Consider the following 7187-nt stretch of genomic DNA (forward strand, 5'->3'; position numbering starts at 1 on the left):
TTGGGAAGTCGCACTCGCTTCTGGTACACGATTTCATAGACTTTTTCTAAGGGTCGACTGACGATGTGGTGAGTGGGTAAACGTACAATCTTGTTCGGTTGATAGGTGGTCACTTTAAAGTGTTCATCTTCTCTAGACTGCAAAGCTTCTTTCAATACGCCAAAGTTCACCACTCGACTGGTACGATAATTCAGAGTCAATCCTTTCACTTTACACGTCGTGTGCACTTCTCCTTGTTTGTCCCGGTATTCGTAACCGTAATTTTTAGGACCACCACTGGCGAAACTTAGAATCTTGTCGTCGAGGTGCTCGTCTGTCCAGGCTCCTAAACGGTCTCCTTCGATGTCAGGTTGATGTTGACTCGGGTGATCTATGTAAATGCAACTGTTCGTACAATTTTAAGCGAGCATGAGCTGTCACGTAAGCCGCAATGATGACATTTCCAAAGGGGTCGTCTTGTACAAAGTCCAGATCTTCTTCGTAATTCACTAAGATCAAATCCTCGCGAACGACGTCCACGTGTTTCATGAGTTTGGTTTTGTCGTGAATCATCTGGAAAGAGCGGGAAGGTTCGGTCAAATATTCCGTCTTGGGTAAACATGGTCGTTGTGCCATTTTACCCCACAAGCAATTTAACATCACTTTGGCAAACGATCGCCTGCCTTCGTTTTTCTCGATGTGATCTAAAGTAATGCCTTCTTGTGCCCAGTATTTCTCTTTGAATGTCTTTTGGTCTTCGGGAGTGTGACACCAGGAAGGATAGCCACTAGCTTCTTGCTTCAGTTTCAAAAAGGCATCCACGTAGTCTGCGAAAATGCCTTTCTGCGTGGGGTCACCCTTGTTTGTTGTCTTGGAAAAGTGGCAAATTTCGTACACTTCTAACAGTTGGTATCCCATGTCCAAAGCTTTGAACAATTCTACGCTGACCCACGTCCCCGTCAAGGCCCGTTCTTCCTGGGTTTGCTGACAAGGTTGATCTTGGTTGAACATTTCCGCACAAGTACGGCACAAAGGAAACATCAGTTTGCCTTGGCAATGGTGAGGTAAGACGGGACGGTATAGGTTCGTGGGGGGCAAAACTTTACACTTGATCAAGCCTTCGTATTGTCGAATATTTTTCAGGTCGATGTGTTCCGTCAGCAATTGCGGGTGCTCTACAGGAAAGCGACAATATTTGCACACGTAGGGATACAGCGAACACACGTCCAAGTATTTCTTCTCCTTTCTCTTCGTCGGCTTGGTACAGCAAACAGGTGGCATTGGTCCTTCCTCCTTACAAACTATCCTTCGGGTTCAGGGGGTCCATGAACTGGTAACTTTCCACGATGCGTTTAAACTCGGGATCGGTTTTCAAACGGTGATCGTACTCGTGTTCCCACATTTCTACCCCTTGGTATCCTTGCTGTTCTAACTTTAGGCGTCGCTGACAAGTGTCCTGGTACAAGTCTTCCATGGTTCGTTGTAAAAACTGATTTTTAGTGCCACGGTCAGGGTAACAGACGGGACATCCGTGAAATAAGCAACCGTTAAACTCGTACACGATCTTGGGGTTTTCTAAGTCTCAGCCATCGACCGAATGCGTTCCGATGGTCTTTCCGCCTCCTCCGTTGCGAGCATGCTGAATAATGTGTCTTCCTTGTCGCACAAGTAATGTAACCAGCGTAGGGCTTTGACCGAGTATTGACGTTTGACATAGTTGGTCGTTTGAGGACTGATGACAGCTACGGTGTTTTCAGGCATAAATCGTTGCCAGTACACTAAGGAACACGCTTTGGCAATGGTGCAAGCTTCTTTCAATGGATCGACCCCTCCGTGTTCCATGAACAGTTCTCGAAATTTTCCACAGCAGCTACGTAAAATGTCCACGTCGGAACGACAATACTTTAGCATTTCTTCCTGAAAGTCAAAAGGGTCTGAGGCGTGAGCCTGGTACCAAGCGTAGAAAGCTTCTCGTTGTTCGGTACGCATGTTGTCAGGGTCGTAATAGTGAGCCTCAGGCAAATGGGGTAGAACGGCGTGTTGATTGGCTTGCGTATTGAATAAGTGTGGAAAGTACCCTTTTGCCATTTCTGTCATTCCAAACGTTTTAGGCATTCGGCTCAAAGGCATGGCCAAGTAACTCATCGAATCTTTAAACTGTACTTGTCCCACTTGCATGAAAACGATTTTGGCTCCGTTCAAAGTGACTTTAGGACGCTCGGTGCCTTCTTCCGTATAGTATCTCAAAAGAAACTATCCATCGTATCCGGAGAAATTGTGTGCCATCACCGTGGCATGACGATGACAATCTCCGTAACGTTCGATGTCCTCTTGGCTCCATGTCTTGTCGATGGGGTCTAAGACCCATCGAGCGAAATCGGCTAGCGTGTTCGGTCCCCGAAAGATTTTTTCACGTCCTCCAGGAATCTTGCTGCAGTGAGGGCAATGAATGACAAACGTGCGCAGACAAGCTGGACAATGCACTGGTTCTTGCCCTTCGTTCAGACAGGGTTGAGAGGCCAAACATCCTGAGCATTTCGATCCACAATGCTTGTGTTGCTCTCGATTGTTATAGCCATAGTCACATTTCTCACAGTAATATCTGTATCCCAGGAATCCGGTGATAGTGGTAATGGTATCGAAATGTTCATCGTGATGATAGACATGAATGCATTTTCCATCCTTAAAGTATTTCCCTCGAAACAACAGAGGCCTACGCATTTCTTGAGGGTGCACTTTCAAGGTGTAGCGTGGAGCTAGGACATCTTGCAATGTTTGCATTTCAGGAATGCCACAGGGTGTGTCTTTGGACAGGCCAGCTTGTTGTAACAGGAGTTCTGCTTCACTTCGTTGTTTGGCTCGGTCCGATTGTTGAATAGTTTTCCAGGCTCTTTTCCATTCTGTCGTGTCGTTCTTGTTGACATAGGTTCGTCCCACCACGATAGCACTGGCTAAACACATATGGTCTTGAGGGTTATGAATTCGGACGAGACTCTTTTTGGTGCTGCGAAGGTCGTTCACCAATAAGACTTTTTTGCGGCCAGTCCCTTGAGGAGGAGAGACGTGGGTCATGTCCAGTGTGGCTTTTCCATCGGTGATGTCAAACTGGTCATTGGATTGTTGCACGTGCTGAATCTTGTCCATGACTTTGGAAGCAGTCAATTCTGGAGGGCTGCTAAATTCGATCCAAACAGGGGATTTCAAGCCGTCGTGTTGTATGGAAAGTCTCAAGCGATCGTCTTCTTTGGGTTGACATTGTTGCTTGAGTGTGGTGAGCAAAGAATTCCACATCTCGGTGATGAACCCTTCTGCTTTCTCTAACGGTACTTCGGTCTTGAAATCTTTCAACTTCACCGTGTAGGTGTAAGCCGTGGTTCTAAATTTTCTAGAGGGACGCTTTTCCGTCTCTTGAATGAAATAGAACTTTTCAGGGTTGACTAAGGGTGGTGAACTTTGTTTAGAGGGTTTGGATTCTGGTTCACTCATGTCCTCTTCAAAATCACTGGCATGAATTTGTGCCAAGACTTCAGCCCTGGTACGAGGCGTTAGATCACGTTTCTGCCTCTTACTTTCTTCTCCTTTCTTCTCAAATGAATTGGATTGTTTCATCTTGATAGAAAAACGTCAAATGACTAAAGTTTAAACACCATGGACTAATTTATAGTCCTGGCAGACCAGCGTATATAAAAGGGTGTGTCTTGTCCTTTCACTATTCATTTCACTCTCAAACCGAGCACAACGATGGAAGAGACTACACAAATCGAACGTTTCATCAGAGCTTTGCGAGGGGTCATTAGAAAATTCTCTTCAGACCAGCCGACGGACTACTCTCCTTCCTTGCGAGATAAAAGTCAAGATATTTGTATATCTGTCAGAAGAAAGGGCATTGGTCTTCAGAGTGTCCAGACCGTCAAAAAAGAAAAAAAAGGAGTTAGAAAAGACAAAGGTCAAGATACCTGTTATTATTGTCAAGAAAAAGGACATTGGTCTCCAGATTGCCCACAAAAGAAACAAGAGGAGTCAGAAGAAGAGACGGATTCTTCAGAGGAAGAAGAAGAGGAGGAAGAAAGCAGACAGGTGAAGAAAAGAAACAGGAGAAGAAAAGAAGAAGGGAAGAAAGTGAGGAAGAAGAGGAGGAAAAGACTGTGACGGTGAAGAAATTCAAAAAACAGAGAGACTAAACAATTGTGAATTGGATTGTAAATATTTATAAAAGAATAAATTAGGTATAAAAAGGTAAGTGTCTTTGGGTTTTGATTTTAAAATAAGAACGTACACTCACACATTCATACACACGTACTATAAGAGTAAAATGGGTTGTTTTTTTTTTGGGGGGGGGTTGAGTTTGAATGGATGTTGGCAATTGAAAGTCTATCTCCTTTCGAGAGACGTGGGTGGCCCTGAAAAGGGCCTTTTTTGGTGTAGGGGTGAGTTTAAGCAATCAACTTTAACTGTCTTAAGCCTTTGCCGCGGCCAAGGCCTACTTCTGGACTGCGTACTGTTGATGATGATGATGATGATTTGGTTGAAATCACTAAGGGTGGCACGGTAGGCTTAGTCACAGGGTTGGAGTGTTTGGCTCGGGAAGGTCGTATTCTCTTCGGTCGTAATAAAGAAGTCTGATACATTTGTTTCAGACTTCTTAACTCCGCTAAAATGTCTAACAGTACCGTGACCGTTTGATTTTCACACCCTTGTTTCTTTGCTGCTGCTTTTCTTCTTCTTGTTTTTTCTTACCTCTTCTTCTTGCTGTTGTTGCTGTAGAAGAAAAGCTTGTTCCGCTTCCTTTTGCTGTTGTATAAATTTCTCCAATTCTTCTTTCTGTCTCTGTCTAAAATTCTCCACGTGTGGTAATGAAGGAGAAAGTACCGGAACAAAATCTTGCGAGGTAAGAAAATCCACAAAATCCCAATTCACCTCTTCTGAAAGTAAGTCCGGGTTCACTTGGGTGGTCTCCACTGCTGGTGCACCCCAATTGATCGTTTTCTGAGTTTCCGTCATGTTGAATAACTGTCGAATGAATTGACTGCGCACAGGCGCTAGCGAATCTATATAGACCACGTGACGTCATAGACTGCTCTCTTCGGATTGGATGCGGGCTGACTGAATTTTGTAACGCGTGTTTGGATTGGTCAACAAACTCAGTCTGTTTCAATCTTTTCTCTCCCTATAAATAAGTGCAGTTCACTGCATTCCTTCACTTGTTCTCGGCGCCTCAACATGTGGACCGATGTGCAATCTTCTACGCTTGTGTCAACGATGATGTTCAGGATGGACATACCGATGTATGTCCGATCCGAGTGGACAGTTGTCCATAGGACCGCCACAAGCCTATGGATACGTAGGATTTACGTGGAGAGGCAAGGATGCCTCAAAAGAGTTTTAGTCTATGGACCTACCATTAGACGAAGCCTAAGACGAAGAAGATGTTGCAGATGCCCTTTATGTTAAGGGCATATTAACATAAACCCAAAGGCCCTTTTCAGGGCCACTCCAATCTCTCGAAAAGAGATAGACTTTCAATTGCCTACCCCTTTTTTTCTTTCTTTTTTTATTTTTTAAAAAAATAGTTTCAATTTTTTTTCCCCGTTCCATTTCCATAGACCCATCAGGTCGGGACCTGGTCCCGACCCTGTTCCATTTCCCCTTGACGCTCAACAGACCCACAATTTATTCCCATGTTAATTTCCCATTGACGCCAAAGTGACCCAGGGGTTTTCGTAATGTTAAATTTCCCATTGACGCTAAAGTGGCCCAGGGGTTTTCGTAATGTTAAATTTCCCATTGACGCTAAAGTGGCCCCATTCACTACTCAGGAAACTGTCCAATATTACCGTCATATTCACAGGAAACTTTCTATTATTACCGCCATTGTTCAAGAAACCTTTCATTATGACCATCATATTCTCAAGAAACTTTCCATTATTACCGTCATATTCACAGAAAACTTTATATTATTACCGTCGTATTCCCAAGAAATTTTCCATTATTACCATCATATTCACAGGAAACATTCCATGATTACCGTCATATTCCCAAGAAATTTTTCATTATGACTATCATATTCTCAAGAAACTTTCCATTATTACCGTCATATTCACAGAAACTTTCCATTAGTACCGTCATATTCACAGGAAACTTTCCATTCTTACCATCATATTCACAAGAAACTTTCCATTATTATTGTCATATTCCCAGGAAACTTTCCGTTATTACAGTCATATTCTCAAGAAACTTTCCATTATCACCATCATATTGTCAAGAACTTTCCAGTATTACCATCATATTGTCAAGACATTTTCCATTATTACTATCATATTGTCAAGAAACTTTCCATTATTACTATCATATTGTCAAGAAACTTTCCATTATCACCATCATATCATATTGTCAAGAAACTTTCCATTACTACCATCATATTGTCAATGACAATGCAGACTCTACTACCACAATGTTACTTGTTTATTTTTTCTCTCACGCACCATTTACATTGATAACCTGTTTCATGTAAAGCATATAAACATTTTATAATATGGAGCAGTAGCCTTTATTACCAATAATAATAATAAATAATAATAAAAATAAATAATAATAATAATAATAATTATTATTATTATTATTATTATTATTATTATTATTATTATTGTAGTTGTAGTAAATGTTGATGTTGCTGTATGATATTTGTAACTTGGCCAATAAGAATACAATGTAATTTTCATTTCATGAAATACACAGCCACATGCATGGCATTATTCAATGATACTATTGGTTTGGGGCAATGAGTTATGCTATTTTCTGTTGAATATCTGACTCAGTCTCTAGGGCTAATTAAACAGAAGAAAAAGCTTTGCTTGAATGATATTTATCTATCCATAACAATTTTCTTGCAAGTTAATATATTATTCTGGACGACAGACAGAGAGACAAGCATGAAATATGTATCATTTTCAGGGATTAGACTGAAGTCTGATGAAATATTCTGCGATAATACAAAGATTTTTTAAAAAATGTATCGCTTTGAAATCCCAGTTCACTTTTATTAGTATTTAATAAGCGATATATTTCATAGTTTAAGATCTTAAACAACCCCTTTATGTTTTTAGACGGAACTCAAACTACTAGTTGTTTAATGACACAGACAATGCATTTTCATTAAGTAAGATCTACACGATCACAATAAATATACAACAATATGAACATTTAGCCTG

This window comes from Sinohyriopsis cumingii, chromosome 7, assembly GCF_028554795.1.
Source record: "Sinohyriopsis cumingii isolate HCF-2022 chromosome 7, ASM2855479v2, whole genome shotgun sequence".
Lineage (NCBI taxonomy): Eukaryota > Metazoa > Mollusca > Bivalvia > Unionida > Unionidae > Sinohyriopsis > Sinohyriopsis cumingii.